Raw genomic sequence first — 21,236 nt, 5'->3', positions numbered from 1 at the left:
TGGCCTTTCCATTTTTTCCCCCCCATTCGTGAACTGTACTGTACTGCGTGAAGCAGGGGGGCTTTTAAACCCTTGGGACCAATTAGGATAAGGACTTCCCTGTCCATGTAATCTCATTCATTGTGATCTAAAAGGCTAAACTGGTCCTAAATCAGCACTCCTACCCAGACACGCTTGATACAAACTGCCCCTTGTCTCCCTGCCTCACTCTGTCCTAGCAGAGGGGGTTTAGATAGAACCATCCCCAAGGGAAAAGTGAGAGAGATGTGTTATTGATGGCGACGACGATGTAATAAACCAATACTGCCTCCGCTGTGCGTGTTTTTTTTCTCTACGTTGTGAGTCAGTGGGGTCAACCCTGTTTCAGCCACTGCCCCACTGACTCGTGAGTCACTGGAATAAATCACATACTGTACTGTAGACCTTTACTGTCATGCAGCTGTGCTCTTACTGTACACGGCCCAAGCCGAACTGGAAATACATGTCATAACTTGAACGTGTGGTGTAAATCGTACATTTTTTGGGCATAAAAAAGAAAAAACATCAACACATATGCATACAAACATGAGTTATACTCAGAAGTAGTCCTATTCAGACTTCCTCATGCACTAACCAATGTGCAGGCTTCATGCGAGTGACAATGGACGGTGTTGTGCTTCTGGCACACTGCACCTCCCTGTCAACAGGAATGATGTGTGTGTGGCCACTGCTATGAACAGCGGACACGAGACAGTGGAGAGACGATAAAGTACTGGGCGAACTCTACTAGTCTATGCACTAGGCCTGGGGAAAACGCAGAGTACAGTAGAGCGGACATTTTCTGCAATGAAATGTTACGTTCCTGGACAGAGATGGGGGGGGGGGGGGTGGGGGGGGGGGACTTTGGCAGCCCTCTGGACACCTAACATGACGCCACTATCCTTTCATACACGCTTCTCGATTACTTGCTCACTCTTTAGCGTCCGTTCTCTTTCTCTCTGTGTTTTCTTGCCATTTCAGTCCTCGGCCCTTCAAGGTATAGCTTTCGAGAAAATCTGAGCGTGTTGAATAGAACATTTCACTTTGACTGAGGCCTTGTCGTGTGCAATGTATCCCTTGTTCACTCAGGTTCACAGCGCTAGACAATGATACCGGAACCCTGACCCATCCTTATGTAACAATGCTTAACTCCACTGCACTTCTATACCTTTGTACGCTCTGTGTAAGCCTAGGCCCTGGCAGCTAGTCAACTGGCGCACACATCGAGGTGTATGCGTGTGTGGGTTTCCTCCCTCTTTTTCCTATTTGTTTTTCTTTGGAGCTGTGATAAGTACGATAGGGAGAGGCGAGACGCGGTTTTGCTTCTCACTGAGTCGGAATGCCAGTGCAGGAAACACCTTGTTGCCACGGTGAAGGTGAAGGACAAAGAGCCCCTTTCATAGCCACCCTGTGCCAGCGTCTCCCGGAGCGACGATGCCCACCTCACCGAGGGCAGGGATTGGTATAGGCAGGACAATGGCTATTGTTACGGATCTTCCCTGACTTTATTGGGCACCAGAGAGACTGGGAAGCCACAAGCATGGAGCGCACACACTATATATATATATACACACACTCACATACACACACATAGTCTCTCGAGCACACAGGATCCGAGAGAAGGGACCCTTTCTTTACTTTGTGCCTGGGATCAAATGGCTCCTTTGTCTGGTGGCCACAGTCCTGTATGAGGAGAACAGTGGAGAGCATTGACCACAGGCCGTCTGCTAGTAATCTGGTCCGGAGAGGCGGTCAAAGAATGTCAGAAGTAGCCAATCCAACGGCAAAGAACAGTACAGCACTGTCAGAGCACTGTTACACAAGGGGAGTGCTGAGGAGAGTCTGATGCTCAAGCACAGGATATGAGGATGTAGGGTAGGGATGCGGTGGGGTAAGGGATTGAGTATGTGAGATATAGCTTAACCCGTGAGTGGATAGTACGAGTACAGGTATAAGGTATTATCTCAGTCATAAAGAGAGCGGGGAGGTCGAGAAAGGAATGGTAGTTTAACTCTAAAGAGGGTCTCGTTGTGAGGCTTTGAAAGGCTACGGCGTCAACCAATGGCAGCACACCTCGCTGACAGGTGCTTACTCATGCCCTGGGAGAATGTGTGTGTGTGTGTGTGTGTGTGTGTGAATGAGTGAGAAGGAATAAAAAAGCGAAACGGGGGGAGGAGACACTCCAGGAATTGCGTGCAGACATCAAATGTTTACTTCTAGCTGAAAGAAAGGGGGAGGCCTGTGGTTAACAAGAGTGGGCAGAGACCCAAAAGCTCAAAGCAGGAGCTTCGCACGCAACTTAACAATACTACCTTTATGAGGACTGCATCGCAACGGCTGACTCTCTTGTGCTCTCTCTCTCTCTCTCTCTCGCTCTTTCTCTCATGCTCAGACAAAAAGGAGATTTCAGTGATAAATCTTGATACCTGAGTCATTGGCATAGCTAACATGACAAAGTCAAAACCACTCCTGCTCCTTGGCTTATAGAGTACAATACAAAACCTTCCAGTATCAGCCTGCTGAATCATAGACCCCAGACCCATTAAGTAATTGGACCCGGCAGCATAGTTCAACAAGGTTCAACAGATTGAATGTCCCTACATGACTTAAATGTAAATGTAATAATAGCCGTATCATCATATGAGAGGGAATGTGGCAGCGATATGGCTGTGTGATATGGCTGTATATGTATTAATGGTTAGTGATCACATACAATCTATCATTAATCCTCTATAGTTTTTGTCATGTGTGTTTCTCAGGGCTCCCTCTCTTGCTGTGTTGGCAGTGGGAGAGCATGGTAGAGGTGCAATATGCCACGTTGTTGAAGAGACAAGCCTCTGCATGCGAGAGCCCTCTCAACCACAACACTGGGACAGGTGGATTTCTCCGTGTCACGCAAATCCACTCACTCACACAGACACGCGAAGCCAATACACACACACAGGTCTGAGGAATAACCTACTCAGGGCCAGCGTGGTTGAGGTGTCAATAATTAGGCAGATGCCTTCATTGTCACCAGCGATCTCTTACCCTGGGGGAAAAAAACGGCCATACAAAGGTAGACTGGCGCGTAGGAGCGTTGGGCCAATAACCGAAAGGTTGCTGGATCGAATCCCTGAGCTGACAAGGTTAAAATATGTCATTCTGCCCCTGAGCAAGGCAGTTAACCCACGGATTTCCCCGGGGCGCCGAAGACATGGATGTCGATTAAGGCAGCCCCCCACACCTCTCTGATTCAGGCGGAAGATTGATTTAAAGGCGGAAGACACATTTCAGTTGAATGCATTCAGTTGTACAACTGACTAGGTATCCCCCTTTCCCTTTCCTCAAAGGGAACACCACGGCTGATGGTCACATACGCACTTAGTGGCGTCAGTGTAACTTACACTGAATTGTGTGCGTGTGACTGTAGGCGCGTGAGTGTGTGCGTGTGTGTGTGTTGGGGACGAGGGAAATTGATTGAAACTAAACACAGCCCTAACAGTGGGGACGGGAGGATGTGGAGAATAGCATGGTTGTGTCCTCTAGCAGGGCTAATTGATTGGCTGGTTTCCTCTCCCTAAGTGGCTTCTGCACCCCTGGGGATCTGTAATCACTCATTTCCACAAACACTAGTCATTCACCAGACTGTGTGTGTGTTTTACTGTTTATAAGTGACAGACAGACAGACAGACAGACAGACAGACAGACAGACAGACAGACAGACAGACAGACAGACAGACAGACAGACAGACAGACAGACAGACAAGACACAGAAAGAGGCTTTCCGAGTGAGAATGGAAGACAGAAAGAGAGAATAGCTACAGCTCCCAATCAGGTTGAGTTCAATGTGTCCCTCAAGTCTCCGTATAGAGCTGTTCGTCAGCCTCTGAATGAGCCCTTGTGGAGGCAGAGAAAACACACAGACAGGACAGAGATAGTGAGTCCCAAAAAGACCAGTGAGAGACTAAAGAGACCAGAGATAGAAAGTAGTGTCCCAAAACCCTAAAGCAGATGAAGACTTAAGATATCTCAGAAATTCCTTTAGCAGTGGGTTATTCTGACACACATTTGTTGACAAATGTATGTCATGTTACCATTGTTACAATTTTTGTGAATAGGAATCATTAGAAGTTACTCTTTTCGTGATTGTTTAAAAGGTTTCATTTCTCATTCCTCTCTCACATGTTGCTAAATATAGAAAACCACACAAAGGGCAGGAACCACTATAAAACACAATTATAAAGACATCACTTTCGCTTTCCCCTGGTTAACTCAGAGCAGCCTGTGCTGAGGGAGAGGCTGAGGAACGCCGGAGGAATGTTGCTGTGTTACCGGAGAGGCAGACTGACTGACTGATCACACACTGAACAATGCCTTTGTGTTCCGCGGCCCAACCCCTCTAGTCACGCAACGCCGTGTGAGCACACACTTTCCGTAACCGCTCAGCCCTGTTCACACAAGAGCGCTATCAAGCACCTTCATCTTTACGGGATCGCGTGCAGTTCAGGTGTTTGGGAATTCAGGTGTGAGTGTGGGAGGGAAAACCCGGCGCGGGATTTCCATTGACTGCATCCGAAACATCTGGCAAGTTTGACTCCCAAGCTTGTTTGCTGCGTCTTGGAAGTGCATCAACTCAGGGAACCAACCGGAACATCGGAACAATGGTAATGATAAGTATATAACGCTGTTTGAACACCACGTTTTTGTGGGTTGGCTTCTCGTTGATTGCCTCTTTTACGCACGCTTCCCACACTCACCCAGTCCATTCTGTGTAAAGCTCCACTACTCTTCTTAGCCAAGCCGAGTTTTTGCGTGCTAGTAATTTTAAATGCTCAAAAATAACAGCATGCCTGCTGGCAGGGAGACTTTAACGTGATGTAAGACAGCCAGCAGAGCGTTCAGTCAGAGAAGGGCCTGTTCTTGGATGTAGCCTGTAGTCTTGCTGTCAAGTTCTGTTAATTTAATTAAAGAGAGACCATGAGAATACAGAGAAATAGGGGAACAAGTCCATGTAACCGACTTACATTAAAAGAGTATGTGTTTTATGCAGGTTGGGAACAGCTGGAGTCACACATTTATTTGTGGGTGGGGACTACATATCCCATCGGCCGCTGCCCAAATTCTTTGGGTTAGCAGCTCTCAGCATGGCTTAGTTATGTGCTGGCTTTTACCGCGTGATAAGCGACTATTTGGAAATGCAAAGAAGCGTGAGAAACTAGTGCGCGGCTGCATTGCAAACCGCTGAATCGCGCTACAGTCGAACAAGGCAACGCAAAGAACATACTGGACTACGCGAGGACATTTCATCCACATCTGGATTTATTCTGTTTAAGTGGATTTTATAAATGAAGCCGTTTTCGCAGTTGTGTGCTCTTTAGTTCATTGACTATTGGATCTCATGGGATAGCCTATCGCTTGTCCCACGGTCAGATGTGCGTGCGTTGTGGAGAGCTTTGTATGGAGTTGTGTTCAGCTGAGGATTATTTTACCTGTGCGTGGGGGTTCTTCATTTACATTTTGACATCCATATATTTTTTACGCATCATGCTTATGAATATTATTATCCCGTGTCATATCCATAGGCTACAGTTGCCCAGGAGTTGGGCTTTCAGAACTCATCACCATCCGATACACAGGTGGATGTCACATAACGGCCCTGTGCGTGATGTAAGAAGATTCTGGATTTTTGGATTGTAAAATGTCACCTCTGGATCAAATGTAGCAAGAACATAGTTTTGCATTGGCCTGACAGGTAAACCACTTTCACATGTTTCTCTAAATAGGCTTATTCTCTGTATATGTGCGTTTCAGCGGACTCTGTCATAGAGTGGAGTTTAGTCCGCAATGCGTGTATGTAAGCAACTTGGATGACATGTAAATATACTGTTTGTTGTTGGATCAAAGTGGTCCAAAGAGTTTATTACCCTATCATAAACGTAAAGTTAGCCTATGCATTTTCTCCAAAACTTCTCATGTCACGTCAAGCAACTTTGTGCGGGTCGTTTCTATGGTGACGTTTAGAGAACTAGAATTCTTATAGTCTGCTGCTCTCAAGCGGCGGTGACCGTGTACAGACTTGTCGTACCGTTCAATATCAGTTTGGCCTCCCTGTACGGAAACGTTGAATTATTTCTGCAATGTTAGCTGGACCTTTAGCCTTTAGCGGCACATGTGATAGTGCACTGTTATGTAATGGCAGGGTTGCTGCTTCAAGTCACAATTGGCCCCCTCATAGCCTGGTCCCAGATCTGTTTGTGGTCTTGCCAACTCCATTGCGCATTGTCAAGCCAAACATAAGAATGTGTGACAAGGAGTTGACATGATAGCACAAACAGACTGGCACTCCGGCTAGCCCCAATCAAACGCAACAACATTGAAATGAACACAATTGTAATGATGGGAAATTGATTCCTGTCCTTCCTTCAGACCTGGTAATGGGATCCGGACTCAGCCTGTCCCTGTGTGTCGGGTGGGGAGCAGTTGTTCAATGTGGGTGATGTAATCACTTCATGTCTTCTCTCTCCACTGGGTAGTTTATAGAATGGTATCCTTATAATATTTGTCAACTGTGATCTTTTCAGTATGTGATGAAGTAATGCTTTATTCATCACATGTATTTGTAGAGCCCTTTTTACAGCAGCAGTTATTACAAACTGCTTATATAACTGAGCCTAAAACCCCAGAGAGCAAGCAATGCCGATGTAGAGGCACGGTGGCCAGGAAAAACTCCCTCGAAAGGCAGGAACCTACGAAGAAACCTAGAGAGCAATCAGGCTCTGAGGGGTGGCCAGTCCTCTTCTGGCTGTGCTGGGGGGGGGGGGGGGGGGGGGGGGGGTATTATAAGAGTACATGGCCAATTAAGGCCAGATTGTTCTTCAAGATGTTCAAACGTTCATAGAAGACCAGAAGGTTCAAATGACAATAACAGTGGTTGTAGAGGGTTCAACAGGTCCAGTAAATGTCAGTTGGCTTTTCATAGCCAAGCATTTAGCAGTTAAGACATGTGTGGGGGAGGAGGGGGGGTCCGGTGAACAGGTCAGCGTTTACATGGCCGCAAATCAGACATTTACATGGACCCTTAGAACTAAACAGTGGGACTAAGCAGTGGAACAGAACAGGACACGTGTGTGTATCACCTGTTGAAGTACAGGTGCACCTATCGTGTGTCTGTAGTAGTAGTTCTGCCTCCACCTTGTGGTTTGAACGGGTTAACAATCTCTTGGAGTCTCCTAGAGCCCGCTCAATGTACCACAAAATGCCCAACACAGTCAAATACCCCCACCACCTGGTGATGAGATAGTATTGCAGACAAGGGCCTTTTTATTAGCAGGAAAATAACTATCCTTGCCACCACCACTAGGGTGTACTAATGTCCCTATACCTCTGGTGAGATCATTTGGATTGTGGATACTGTGTAGTGAAGAAATGCATGATCGTAAGTTTGAAGTGTCCAACTTTGAAGATTTTACGCTTGCTCGGTTGCATGCTTGCTCTCTCTCTCTCTCTCTCAATTCAATTCAATGTGCTGTATTGGCAAGATGTAGCAATGTACATATTGCCAAAGAGTGCTTTGGAAAGTGTGTGATTCTGTCACGCCTGCTCCCGCTCTTCCCCCCTGGCGCTCGTGGGCGCCAGGCTGCCCTGCATTACGCACTCGTGCCATCATCGTTTACGCACACCTGCCTTCCCTCGTCATGCGCTTCAGCGATATTGAACTCACCTGGACTCACTTAATCACCTGTTTATTACCTCCTCTATAAATGTCTGACTCCCCGTACCTGCTTCTGGTGTCCGGCGTCGGCCCTTACAGATTCATTTACAAAATTAACATAATTGTAATAATTGTCAACGGAACAATCAATAACAACAATAATTAAGGGTAAAAATGACCATGCAATGGACAATAACAATGGCATAGAGGACATGTGTAGGAGGTTAGCCTGTCAAACACTGTCCCTCATCTTATGGCAGGCAGCAATGTTGTGCACCGCCAACTCATAGCTCTCTGCTTCTTCCCCCAACAGGACTTGTAGACTATTCTCATCAGAGCAGTCTTTGAAACCTTGAATATGGGTTTAACATTTGGGGAAACGACACTCTCTAATTGTTTAATATTTTTGACATTTTGTCCGGAAATGCAGCTCTGTCTCAGGTTCTGCTGTGGTGCCGTGGTTACACAGCCTTTCCTCTACAGGGAGCCAGGTTTTCCTGTGTCTACCCTTCTCAATGGTAAGGCTGTGCTCACTGAGCCTGTACTTTGTCAAGGTCTTTCTAAGGTTTTGATCAGTAACCATGGTCAAATATTTAGCCATGGTGTACTATCGATTTAGGGCCAGATAGCACTACATTTTTCTTTGTGTTTGTGCTTGTGTTTCCCAATAGGTAATGTAGTTTTGTTTTGACTGTGTTGTAATTTGGTTTATTCTGATTGATTGGATGTTCTGGTCCTGAGGCTTAAGTGTGTTAGTAGAATAGGTTTGTGTACTCAGCCCCAGGACCAGCTGGATGAGGGGACTCTTTTCTTTGCTCTTGGCATTGCAGGGCTTGGTAATGATATGAGTGGGAATCACTGTATTTTAGATGTTTCTAAAACTGAATTGCTCTTTTTTTAGTTTTATTATTAGTGAATATTGACCTAATTCTGCCCTGCATGCATTGTTTGTAGTTTTCCTCTGGACATGTAGGAGAATCTTACAGAAATCTGCATGCAGGGTTTCATTGGGGTGTTTGTCCCATTGGGTGAAATCTTGTTTTGCAAGTGGACTCCACACCTCGCTGCCTTAAAGTGCAATTGGTTCAATGACACATTTAAATTAGATGTCTAATGGCGTAGAATGCCCTGCGTGCTTTCTCTCTTAGTTCATTCGCTGCCTCATTTAGTTGTCCAGTTGAGCTTATTTTTAAACTAAAGTAATTGTAGTGTGTGTAGTACTCTATATATTTTGTACCAATTCAGAACTTTGGTCTAATTCCCTGAGATCTGGATCTAATTATTTTGGTATTGTTGGGGTTTCCTGCCAGGGCCCAGGTCTGGCAGTACTGCTCCAGCAGGTTCCAGACTCTGCTGTAGGCCATGTGCTGTGGGTGACAGCAGGCACAGATCATCTGGGAAGAGCAGGCATTTAACCTTTGGATTGTGGAGACTAACACGAGGGGCTGAAGATTTTTCTAGAATAGTGGCCAATTCGTTGATGTGAATATTGAAGAGCGCAGGGCTCAGATTGCAACCCTGGCGAAGGCCCCGCAACCTGGTTAAAGAATTCCATTATTTTCTTGCTAGTTTTGATGCTTCATTTATTGATTTAATTATGTCACATGTTTACCCCCCGACACCACTTTGTAGAACAGTCCCGTATGCCAAATAGAATCAAATGCGTTTTGGAAGTCGATAAAGCAGGCATACATGTTGGTATTATTTTGGTGGACATGTTTATCTATCCGGGTGTGTAGGGTGTAAATATGATCGGTTGTGCAATGTTTTGGTATAAATCCAATTTGCCTTTTTACTCAAGACATTTTAGAACTCTTACATTTATAATACGACATTAAACCTTCCCCAGGTTACTGTTCACACAAATGCCTCTGTAATTGTTAGGGTCAAATTCTCCGTTGTTAAAGATTGGGATTATGAGTCAAAGATTCCAGATGTCAAGAAAATAACCTATACTTAGAATCTAATTAAACGGCAGGTAGCCTAGTGGTTAGAGCGTTGGGTCAGTATCCGGAAGGTTGCTGGATTGAATCCCCTAGCTGACAAGGTACAAATCTGTTGTTCTGACCCTGAGCAAGGCAGTTAATCAACTGTTTCCCGGTCGCCAAAGACGTGGATGTCGATTAAGGCAGCCCCCCCGCACCTCTCTGATGGGGTTGGGTTAAATGTGGAAGGCACATTTCAGTTGAATGCATTCAGTTGGACAACTGACTAGGTATCCCATTTTGCACTAGTGAATTTGAGCATCTCATTTAGGATGCCATCAGGTCTGTATGCTTTTTTAAATTTGAGGGGCTGAAGTTTCTAATAGAGCTACTGGTCAGTAATTGGGGAGTCCAATGGATTTTAATTGTCCTTTATAGCTTTTTCTACTCCATTCAACTTCTCATGAATTTGGCATTGTTCTGCGTTCCCATGAATTTGAACGGTGTTGTAGACTGTTTTAAAATGGGTTGTCCATATGTCACCATTTTGTATTTTTTGGTTACTGGTTATTTTCTGGTATTCTTCTGTGCTGTTTTGGGCTCATCTGTATGAATTTCTGATGTTGTACAGCTTACTGGGCTGTGAATATGTGGTTGTTTCCAGGTCTGTTCTTTTGAGGAACAAGGCAATTTGGCTGTGATTAGACAGAGCTGTTAGTGGCTTGACGGTGAATGAGCTGAGAGAGAAAGGGTCAGTGTCTGTAATCATATAGTCTACTGTGGCCAAGAGGTGAGCAATAGGTGAATTTCCCCAAAGAGTCCCCCCGTAACCTACCATTGACAAAGTACAGACCCATGCTTCTACAGAGCTACAACAGATCCCTTCCGTTTTTGATGATGGTGCTGGCACTGTTTCTATGGGGGAGATTAAGACAGTTAGAAACAGCATGGCCTGTAATAAAGCTGTCTCCTCGTGTGCTCGTTAGATCAGGTAGTGTTCCTGTGCTCGCATTTGTGTCCCCACAGATCAACACATTTCCCTGGGCCTGGAAATAGCACGTCTCCTCCTCAAGGGTGGGGAAGATCTCCTCTGAGTAATATAGGGATTCTGAGGGGGGATATATATTGCGCAAAGGAACACATCTTTTCTGTCAGTACAAGTCATTTTTTCAGCTTTAACCAAATGTGATATTTACCAATTTTGAGGGGATCAATTCGATTTTGCGGTTCGGATTTGTACCAAATGACCTATCCTTCAGAGTTTCTGCTTCTATTGACAGAGCTGTGTTTCTGTGACGGCACAATTACCTCTCTGTAGACTGTGGGCCGGTGAGTGACAATGTCTGCTTTACACCATGTGTCCTGCAGAATGATGACATCAACAACAACAAAAAACTCCAGTGCTAAACTCTTCAGTCCAAAGGTTGATGAGTTTAATAAGCCCTGATTGTTCCACATGCTAAATGATAGCGATTTCATGTAGCAAAAAGAAAGAACAACACAGCCGAAAATACAGTAACAACTGACTACTAAGTTGTTAAGAGTACGATAAACAATGGATAACAGCAAACATTTGTTCTCTTTTTCTTTTTTCCTTCTTCATATTCATTGAACAAGCAAACTTTTAGTACAATAGTGTGTGTGTGTGTGTGTGTGTGTGTGTGTGTGTGTGTGTGTGTGTGTGTGTGTGTGTGTGTGTGTGTGTGTGTGTGTGTGTGTGTGTGTGTGTGTGTGTGTGTGTGTGTGTGTGTGTGTGTGTGTGTGTGTGTGTTTGTGTGTGCACGCTTGTAGTGCAAACGTCATGGAGGAGCTGTTTAATCAGACTCATTCCTACCTGCAGAGTTCTCCTGTCTTCTGAGGGCCTCTGTGTAGCTGCACTGGTCCTGCTGTTGAAAGTTGGTGGTTCCTTTTAACATGAGTCCTCAATATTCCCAGTTAAGAAGTTTTAGGTTGTAGTTATTATAGGAATTATAGGACTATTTCTCTCAATACCATTTGTATTTCATATACCTTTGACTATTGGATGTTCTTATAGGCACTATAGTATTGCCAGTCTAATCTCGGGAGTTGATAGGCTTGAAGTCATAAACAGCGCTGTGCTTCAAGCATTGCGAAGTGCTGCTGGCAAATGCAGGAAAGTGCTGTTTGAATGAATGCTTACGAGTCTGCTGCTGCGTACCACCGCTCAGTCAGACTGCTCTATCAAATATCAAATCATAGACTTAATTATAATATAATTAACACACAGAAATACGAGCCTTAGGTCATTAATATGGTCAAATCCGGAAACGATCATTTAGAAAACAAAACGTTTATTCTTTCAGTGAAATATGGAACCGTTCCATATTTTATCGAACGAGGGGCATCCATAAGTCTAAATATTGCTGTTACATTGCACAACCTTTAATGTTATCCTGTTGAGGATGGGGGCGCTGTTGAGACTATTTATGCTAATTGGGTAATTTTTGAAACGGCTTCCCACAAAATCCTTGATCGTACAATATGCATATTATTATTATTATTGGATAGAAAACAGTCTATAGTTTCTATAGGAGTTGACATTTTGTCTCTAAGTGGAACAGAGCCCATTCTACAGCAATTTCCCTGACATGGAGTCAGATTTCAGAAATGTTGGCCACTGTTCTGAAGTCAGTTAAAAGGGCACTGTTATTGCTATGACTATACGGACACTTCTTACGTCTTCCCCTGGATGCCTTTACGTGATGACGATTCCAATGGGGTCGATTGCGCGTTCACAGGCCCTATAAATTAAAAAACCCTGTAGCTAGCAAGTCTTTTCTTGGTGCGTAACGCGCGTGGAGGACACCGAGCCGCCCCTGTTCCAAGCGTTAGTTTAGCCTGTTATATTTCTCCGGTCATCTTTTCACTCGTTATAGGAGTTAAAAACATCATAAGGTAGTTAATTTAAAGCGTTTTATAGCAATTTATATCCGTTTAGTGCGATTTTGGGACATTTATTTTTGAAACGATGTGAATAGCTGGGCACGCTTTTCAGTTCATCCCGAACGCAGTTGGCATTTCCACATGGCAAGAGGACAGCTTTCCACCAAAAGACGATTACTCCCAAGAAAGGATCCTTTGCCCAAGATACTGATGGAAGAACAGCTCAAAGTAGGACATTTGTATTATGATAAATCGTGTTTCTGTCGAAACATTTTAGTGGCTTAGGACGCCATGTTTTTTGACGTAGCTTCGCTTGGCGCAAACTGTATTGAAAAGTAAGGATAAATTAAAAAATGTAATTCCGCAATTGTATTAAGAATTAAATTGTCTATCAATCCCTGTCCACCCTATATTTTTTAGTCACGTTTATGAGTATTTATGTATAAGAGTAGATCACTGTCTAAGTGGCGCAAGGACATTTTCTGACCAGCTGAGCTACATTTCACATTGTCTAACCATGATTTTGGTGGCTAAATATAAACGTTTTCGATCAAACTCTATATGGATTGTGTAATATGATGTTACAGGAGTGTCATCTGAAGAATTCTGAGAAGGTTAGTGAAAAAATTAATATATTTTTGGCGATGTTGACGTTATCGCTCACTTTGGCTAGAATCAATGCTGGGCTGCTATGTGCTATGTGCTATGCTAATATAATGATTTATTGTGTTTTCGCTGTAAGACACTTAGAAAATCTGAAATATTGTCTGTATTCACAGGATCTGTGTCTTTCGATTCGTGTATGCTGTGTATTTTTACGAAATGTTTGATGATTAGTAAGTAGGTAAACACGTTGCTCTAAGTAGTTTTTCTATTCCTTCTGTGACGGTGGGTGCAATTGTAACCTATGCCATCTACCTGAAATATGCACTTTTTTCTAACAAAACCTATCCCATACCATAAATATGTTATCAGACTGTCATCTGATGAGTTTTTTTGTTAGTTAGGGGCTATAAATATCTTAGTTTAGCCGAATTGGTGATGGCTACTGGTGTTGGTGGACAAATAAAAGATGGTGGATTATGCTAATGTGTTTTTAGGTAATAGATGTACATCTTTACATATTGTGTCTTCCCTGTAAAACATTTTAAAAATCGGACATGTTGACTGGATTCACAAGATCTGTGTCTTTCATTAGCTGTATTGGACTTTAATGTGTGAAAGTTAAATGTTTTAAAAAAATATTTTTTTTGAATTTCGCGGCACTGGTTTTTCAGTGTGGGGGGGGGGTGTGCCGCTAGCGGCACGCTGATCCTAGACAGGTTATGTCATAATTATGTAAAATCTTGGCAAATTAATTACGGTCTTTGTTAGGAAGAAACGAGCCAGGCGCCTCAAACTGCTGCATATACCCTGACTCTGCTTGCACAGAATGCAAGAGAAATGACACAATTTCCCTAGTTAATATTACCTGCTAACATGAATTTATTTTATGCAGATTTATGCAGATTAAAAAATATATACTTGTGTATTGATTTTAAGAAAGGCATTGATGTTCATGGTTAGGTACATTGGTGCAATGACAGTGCAATGACAGTGCTTTTTTCGCGAATGCGCTCATCCCCCGTTTGGTGAAGTAGGCTGTGATTCGATGATAAATTAACAGGCACCGCGTTGATTATTTGCAACGCAGGACAAGCTAGTTAAACTAGTAACATCATCAACCATGTGTAGTTATTATGATTATGTTAAGATTGATTGTCTTTTATAAGATACGTTTAATGCTAGCTAGCAACTTACCATGGCTCCTTCCTGCACTCGCGTAAGAGGTGGTCAGCCTGCCACGCAGTCTCCTCGTTGAGTGCAATGTAATCGGCCATAATCGATTACCGATTGTTATGAAAACTTGAATCCGGCCCTAATTAATCGGCCATGCTCATTAATCGGTCAACCTCTAGTCCAGACTGGCTGGGCCAATGGAGGTGGTGATGCTCTGGTGGTGGGTGGGGCCTCTCTCTCTCTCTCTCTCTCTCTCTCTCTCTCTCTCTCTCTCTCTCTCTCTCTCTCTCTCTCTCTCTCTCCCTCTCCTTATTGGGACCAACATTTCTTTGCTAACCTTAACTCCTAACCCTAATTCAAACCCTACTTGCAACCCTGAACCTAACCCCTAAGCCTAAAATAGCTTTTTTCCTTGTGGGGACCGGCGAAATGTCCCCACTTGTCTGAATTTTCTTGTTTTCCTATCCTGGTCCCCACAAGGATAGTAAAACACACACACACACACAAACTTGAGTTTAGATGGCTTCGGCCTAATTCCACCTCTTACCCCTAGAGGCACTTGAAATAGTTCTGGAATTACTTCACAGGTATAAGCAGTATGGTTAAAGCTTCTCCTTGTTCCCAGATAGGCTGAAGATGGGACAGAAGCAGCTAGAGGCCTATTTAGAATTGGGCATAGAGCACCGCAGGGAAGCTTTTATGTTCCCTTTAACCACTGGGTGGCAGAAACGCTCCATGCATGAAGTGCCCAGTGATTCAAGAATCGGCCAACAGTCCCAGCTAGAACGGTCTTCTGGCCTTATTACCCAACTCACAGATTCCAGCACTGCCAGATACAGACACAGATATAGTCCTATTCAGATACTAACTCTTAAAAACAGCAAGTGAAACTCTCCATTAAATATGGAGTTGTCTGCATCGTTGGCAACACCTCCTGACAACAGAATGACTCAACGACTCCCTGCCCCTCCCCTATCTGATTATAGTCTATATCCGAGAGGGTGCTGTTTATATAACGTGTTTTTTCTGTGGTGTCACACACAACTCATCATGTACTGACAGCCAGCTCATTAAAGCATTACCGATGCCTGATCGACTGGAGAAAAACAGCCAGTGTAGGAAATCACCCAGATGAGCCTCTTACACGTTTGTGTCCTTTCCCAGAATGCTTTGCTACCAAACGTGTTCCCACAGTGCCTCTTTCTCTGGGGGGTATCGGCGGTTTGTTGATTCGTACGAAGCAAAGCTTCTTTCTACTTTTTTTTTTACACCGATGATGCGTCGTTTGAGTTTGGTCAGGGTTTTTTTGCAGTTATTTTGCTATAAGTGTCAGTCTCAATCAATAACTGTTTGTGAGTCCTCTACTAGCAGATGAAGTGTTGCGTTTTTGAATCCCTCCGCTGCTCTGTAAAGTCAACTGGGCTGTGATATACCCTCAGGCTACTATGATCTGTTTATGGGAAACACTCAGCACTTCCATTAACACTCTTCTCCTCTTCTGTACGTTTTTTGTTGTTGACTGCCCTATCTCTCTCTACCCCTGCCATCTTCTCCCCACTCCTACTATATATTTTTCTCTCCCCACCTCTCCACTCTCTCTCCTCTCATCTCTCTCTTGTTCTCCCCAGGGGGTCTCTGGTCTTCTCTCTAGCCAAGTGGAACTGTCCCTGGCCAGCACCCTGCAGCTGTTCTCCATTCAGACACACAAGAAGTTAACCTCCTACTCCCTCTTATCCCTCCTGCTTCCCCCCCATCCCCCAGAATGAAAGAGAAAGGAGAGGGGAGAAGTCAGTAAATATGTTTCTGATCGAGAAGTGTAAGTAATTAACCCTCTCTTCTTCCCAAAACAAAAACACACTTCAGCTTTGCGTGTGTCACGGAGGGAGAGAAGTATGTGTGTGATTGTGTGTGTGGAGTGTCTCCATGTTTCTCCATGGAGACTGGCAATGGAGGCTGAAAGTATTGGATTTAGGGTTTATTGTTGTATTTCTTGAGGAGTAGGTGTGATTGCATTTGCCTGCGGTTCATCCAGATTGAACGCCTCTCAAATTGTTCTGCATACCGAATCCATAGTGTGCAAGAGTAATCCTAAGGGATAGTCGGGTTAGCTTTACCCCTCTTGATATTTGTATAAGCTAACGATTGATGCTCAGCACCCCAGTTTATTTTATACACAATTAAAAAAGCTCTCAGAAGAAGAACACAAAACCCAGTACCCTCCTCCGCCCTCCCGTCCCCTTACCCACTACACACACCCCTCGTCAGGAAGCAACACCTCCTAATTGGGATGGATGGACCTCATTATGTAACGTAAAGACAGAGAGAACAGAGAGAGGGAACCAGAATAACACAAAGTGCTAGAAAAACAAACAATAAAAGGAACACGCTCCGTTTTCTTTCCACTTCTGAGACACCCAATGCCGACCCGGCTGTAAGTGGGAGACTAGTGTGTAGTTTGGCTGCAGAGTGGCCTCTGCCTTTCTCTCTCTCGCTCTCAAATGTTCGGGTGGTTCTGAGGATGAACAGAACACTTTCCCCCTTCTCTTCAATGTGTTTAAAGAGAGAGCGGCCCTTGGGATAGACTTGTGGCCCTTATGAATATTTTCCTAGCTGGCCCCTCCTATAGCACCTCACTAATCATCTCTCTTTGCATGTGCGCCCGCCTATTGATGTCGTCTTTGTGCGTCTGCGTGCCAACGTTATTAATAAGGACGATAATGCATGTTATTGATCAAGTGCTTTCGTCAGACCTCAACGCGGGCTATATAGAATAAGAAAACAGCATCTTCTTTCATGTGCTGCCCAGTCATTGACAAATCTTTTCTTGATCCTTTCATTTCTTCACCTAAGTTTTTACAATACTCTTGTTTTTTCCTTCCGCTTTGTACTGAGAGTATCTGTGGTTTGCTGGGCTCCCCTGGGCCCTCGTTGTCGGTGGGTCCATACAAAGGGTTAACATCGCTGACGATTGGCGACCTCGCTCTTGTTTGCTACATGTTAAGTTCTGTTTTTGTACCACACTGAGAACAGGACAAATTATGCCCTGCCTTTGAAAAGAGTGCACCCTTCTCTCCTCCTCTCCTCTGCCCCACCACCACCTCTCCGCCTCCTTTGCCTGTTCGCTGGATTCCTGTCGAAGCGTGTGAGAGGAATTTAGGTGGTTTACTTACTCATGCTCTGTACAATCCTCTGCCTGAGCTCACTCTTTTATACGGAAGCCAAACTTTGCAAAGTCCTACACACAAAGGCATCGTTTAGATGGATCTGTTAGGCTGTACAACATTAACCTTGTTTGTGTGTGTATTTGTGTGTGTGTGCGCCTGTGCGTGCGTGCACACGTGTTTATCTGGATGTGTTTATCTGCGTGTGTGTGTGTGTGTGTGTACAGTGTTGCCTTTTTCATTGAGCTGGCCGCTGTGATAGGTTTCTTTGGACCAGTTCAAGTGTGTGATAGACGCACACCAGTTTGTGTAGCAAAGTCCAACATTCCTTTACACTCTCCTGCAGATTAAAATAATCAGCACTTTGCACATTGCTTCTTAGCACTGTTGTGGCGCTAAGTGTAGGCCTGTGTTTTATACCAGTGAAATGCCAGCAGATCCGTGTGTGTGTGTGTGTGTGGCGGTCATGAAATTTTGTCAGCCGGTGATTGTCAAGCAATTATACAATGGGTGGTTCTAATCCTGAACGCTGATTGGTTAAAACTGCATTCCAGCCGGTGTCTATTCCACAAGTTACCACCAGCTAAATCTATGGCGTTAAAATGCATATTTACTCTGTTCCATCTGACTGCGCATTCCACTGTCTCATCAGCCCAGCCAGGCAATTTATGAACTTGATCTCCACTATAAAAAGGATCTAGACATTATCTCACATTTCCTTTAGACTAGCATTTAGTTTTCCACAGGTTGGAGAATTGTATAAACCTTGCTGTCTGTCTCTCCGACATTTGCAACAATATTCAAATTCAATCTCCAGCTGTCCCATAGCAATGAACGTGTCTGTTGGGAGTCGGGAGGATACAGACAGGCAGGCAGGCAGCGATTCTCAGCCAGTCGAAATCATGAATCAGCTGGCATCATTTTTATGGATATATACAAAGAAATGTTGATTGAAAAAAGGTCAAACAAAACAAAATGCAGCTAGTTTGCAGTCTTTCTAGCTTCAGTTTGAAGTGATTGTGTTACTGTAGCTGTGTTGTTGGCTAGCTCCTCTGAACAACAGTGTCCTGACGAGTGAGCACATTTTCTATGCCAGGCGTATATTGCGCCTCATGGCAATGTATCCAAATAAATGTCACTAGAAAACAGCTTCACCAAATGCAAATGCAGCTATTGTTGTTATTCTGTCTGTACTGTTTGACATGACTAAGTTAGCCGTAGTTGGCTGTTTAGCAAGCAAGGGATAAGAACGTTGCCAGCCAGTATGGCAATGGAACATTTAAAACAAACGACTGGGTCGCATCCATAGATACAGAACAAAAAGACTGAACGACCGAGTCGCGTCTCTGGCAGCCGAACCAATAGAATGAACGACCAGCTTGGGTAGCAACCCTAGATTTGTGTCGGGACTATATCTTGTGGAATGATGAAATAGTATGAATAAATTCAGCAAAATAATGTTTATAATGAAAATATGTCAATCGTTATTTGAATATGTTGGTAACGCATTATGTAAAAGTGATAATGCCCTCGAAGCCAGTGTTTGGAGGATATATTGGCACGGTTTGCCGGACCTACACTTCATCTCGGGCCCAACAACACCCGTGCCAATATATCCTCCAAACACCGGCTTCTCGGGCATTATCACTTAAATAACTGCCAGTCTCATGGTAATTGACCGTTAATTAACATAAACACATTTAGCATTTCCTGGCTTCCACTCATAGCCTACAAACTATTGATGAAATTTGCATATTTTAGCTATAAATCAGTTTTACATTACTGCTACCATCATAGCTACAGTAAGAAATCGCACGGGAGTAGCCAGAGAAAATACAGACACCAACGTCAACTACTAATTACACGTCATAAAACATTTCAGAAAAATATATGGTGGATAGCTAATGAAAGACAAAGATCTTGTGAATAGAGCCAATATTTCCGATTTTTGAAGTGTTTTACAGCTAAAACACAATATATCGTTATATTAGCTTACTACATTAGCTAGCACACAGCAGCATTGATTCTAGTCAAACGGTAGCATAGCACAGTTCGACAGATATTTTATTTTATTTATTTATTTTATTTTATTTTACCGTTACTTTACCAGGTAAGTTGACTGAGAACACGTTCTCATTTCCAGCAACGACCTGGGGAATAGTTACAGGGGAGAGGAGGGGGATGAATGAGCCAATTGTAAACTGGGGATTATTAGGTGACCATGATGGTTTGATGGCCAGATTGGAAATTTAGCCAGGACACCGGGGTTAACACCCCTACTCTTACGATAAGTGCCATGGGATCTTTAATGACCTCAGAGAGTCAGGACACCCGTTTAACATCCCATCCGAAAGACGGCACCCTACACAGGGCAGTGTCCCCAAACACTGCCCTGGGGACATTGGGATATTGTTTAGACCAGAGGAAAGAGTGCCTCCTACTGGCCCTCCAACACCACTTCCAGCAGCATCTGGTCACCCATCCAGGGACTGACCAGGACCAACCCTGCTTAGCTTCAGAAGCAAGCCAGTAGTGGTATGCAGGGTGGTATGCTGCTATGAAAAAGCATCCCAAATTGGGTCCTTATCTTTGTTGATCTTCCATCAGAATGTTCTCCAAGGGGTCCTTTGTTCAGAAACGTCTTTATTTCGATCCAGAACGAACGATTTCCCTCTTGAATTAGCAAGCACACTGGCAGTGCGACGCTAACCTCTCCATCTTGACAAAATTCTTGCGTCGCATCACGTCTAAAGTCCAGAATAAATTTCAATAATATAATTAAACTATATTGAAAAAACATACTTTAGGATGATATTGTGACATGTATCAAATAAAATCGAAGCCGGAGATCATATTCACCTTTAACGAGCGTTTTCCAGGAGCCGAGTCCAGGTTCTACTTCGCGCCCAGAAAAAAAAATAAAGTGCGCAAGTCTCACTCCAAGAGGTTGTGTTCAAACCCAGGACGAGATATTCAAGTCCTTTCTGCTCTCACTTCCGCATGACACCCAGTGGAAGGCGTATGACGTGTTTCTACAGTCCTAAGTGACATGCCCTTTTATAGACAAGGTCTTGAAGAGAGACATCGATTTTGGAAAACTCACTTCCGGATAGGAAATGGGCTGTAAAAATAGTTCTGTTCCACTTAGAGAAATAATTCAAACGTTTTTAGAAACTAGAGACTGTTTTCTATCCAATAGTAGTAATACTATGCATATTGTAAGAGCAAAAATTGATTAAGAGGCCGTTTGAAAATGGGCACATATTTTCCAGTTTTTCAACAGCCATAAGAAGTTAATGTTAGGAAAGGTGAGAAATAAATATAGTAGGCCTAGCCTATAGAAAGCTGATGGGATCCTCTTCTTTTTAATAGAGGCCGTCACTCTGTTTTCTCACACAATTGCATAGCCTATAGAAATGTTGCGCAAGATTTTTGATGACATTTGCCTTGATGTCAGAGTGATTAGAGGGACGATAGATTGCTGAATACCAGGAAGTTAGCAAGTTTGGTAAGCTACTAATGACCATCAGCAGCATCAGAGCTTGCAGAAGCCTAATTACCGTGACTAAACGGTCACGTGGAATTTGACTGCCGTCATGACTCGTGACAGCCGGTGTGTCGGTAATACGGTCACCGCAACAGCCCTAGTGGTGACACAGCATCTCAGCTTGATTACTTGGTCATGAGAGCAGGATTTGGGTCTCTTAACACACACACGTGCACCTTGCTTTAGTAATACACAGATTTAGATTTAGA

General features: G+C 43.9%; 1 long non-coding RNA gene across 4 annotated transcripts in view; it reads left to right on the top strand.

Annotated features, from left to right (window-relative positions):
- The first annotated feature begins 4,285 nt into the window (after positions 1 to 4,285).
- Positions 4,286 to 21,236, top strand: part of LOC129829190 (uncharacterized) — a 74,528-nt gene continuing 57,577 nt past the window's right edge. The window contains exons 1-2 of one of the 4 annotated variants that reach the window (XR_008755351.1): positions 4,687 to 5,752; positions 15,948 to 16,135. This is a non-coding gene — a long non-coding RNA (uncharacterized LOC129829190). Of the gene's footprint in view, positions 4,665 to 4,686; positions 5,753 to 15,947; positions 16,136 to 21,236 lie in introns of those variants that run through there. The other 3 variants (XR_008755352.1, XR_008755350.1, XR_008755349.1) reach the window with 3 other exon arrangements.

This window comes from Salvelinus fontinalis, chromosome 30 (assembly GCF_029448725.1).
Source record: "Salvelinus fontinalis isolate EN_2023a chromosome 30, ASM2944872v1, whole genome shotgun sequence".
In the NCBI taxonomy this organism is placed as follows: Eukaryota; Metazoa; Chordata; class Actinopteri; order Salmoniformes; family Salmonidae; genus Salvelinus; species Salvelinus fontinalis.
The sequence above is the reverse complement of the archived record's forward strand: the minus strand, read 5'-3'. Positions and strand labels throughout refer to the sequence as shown.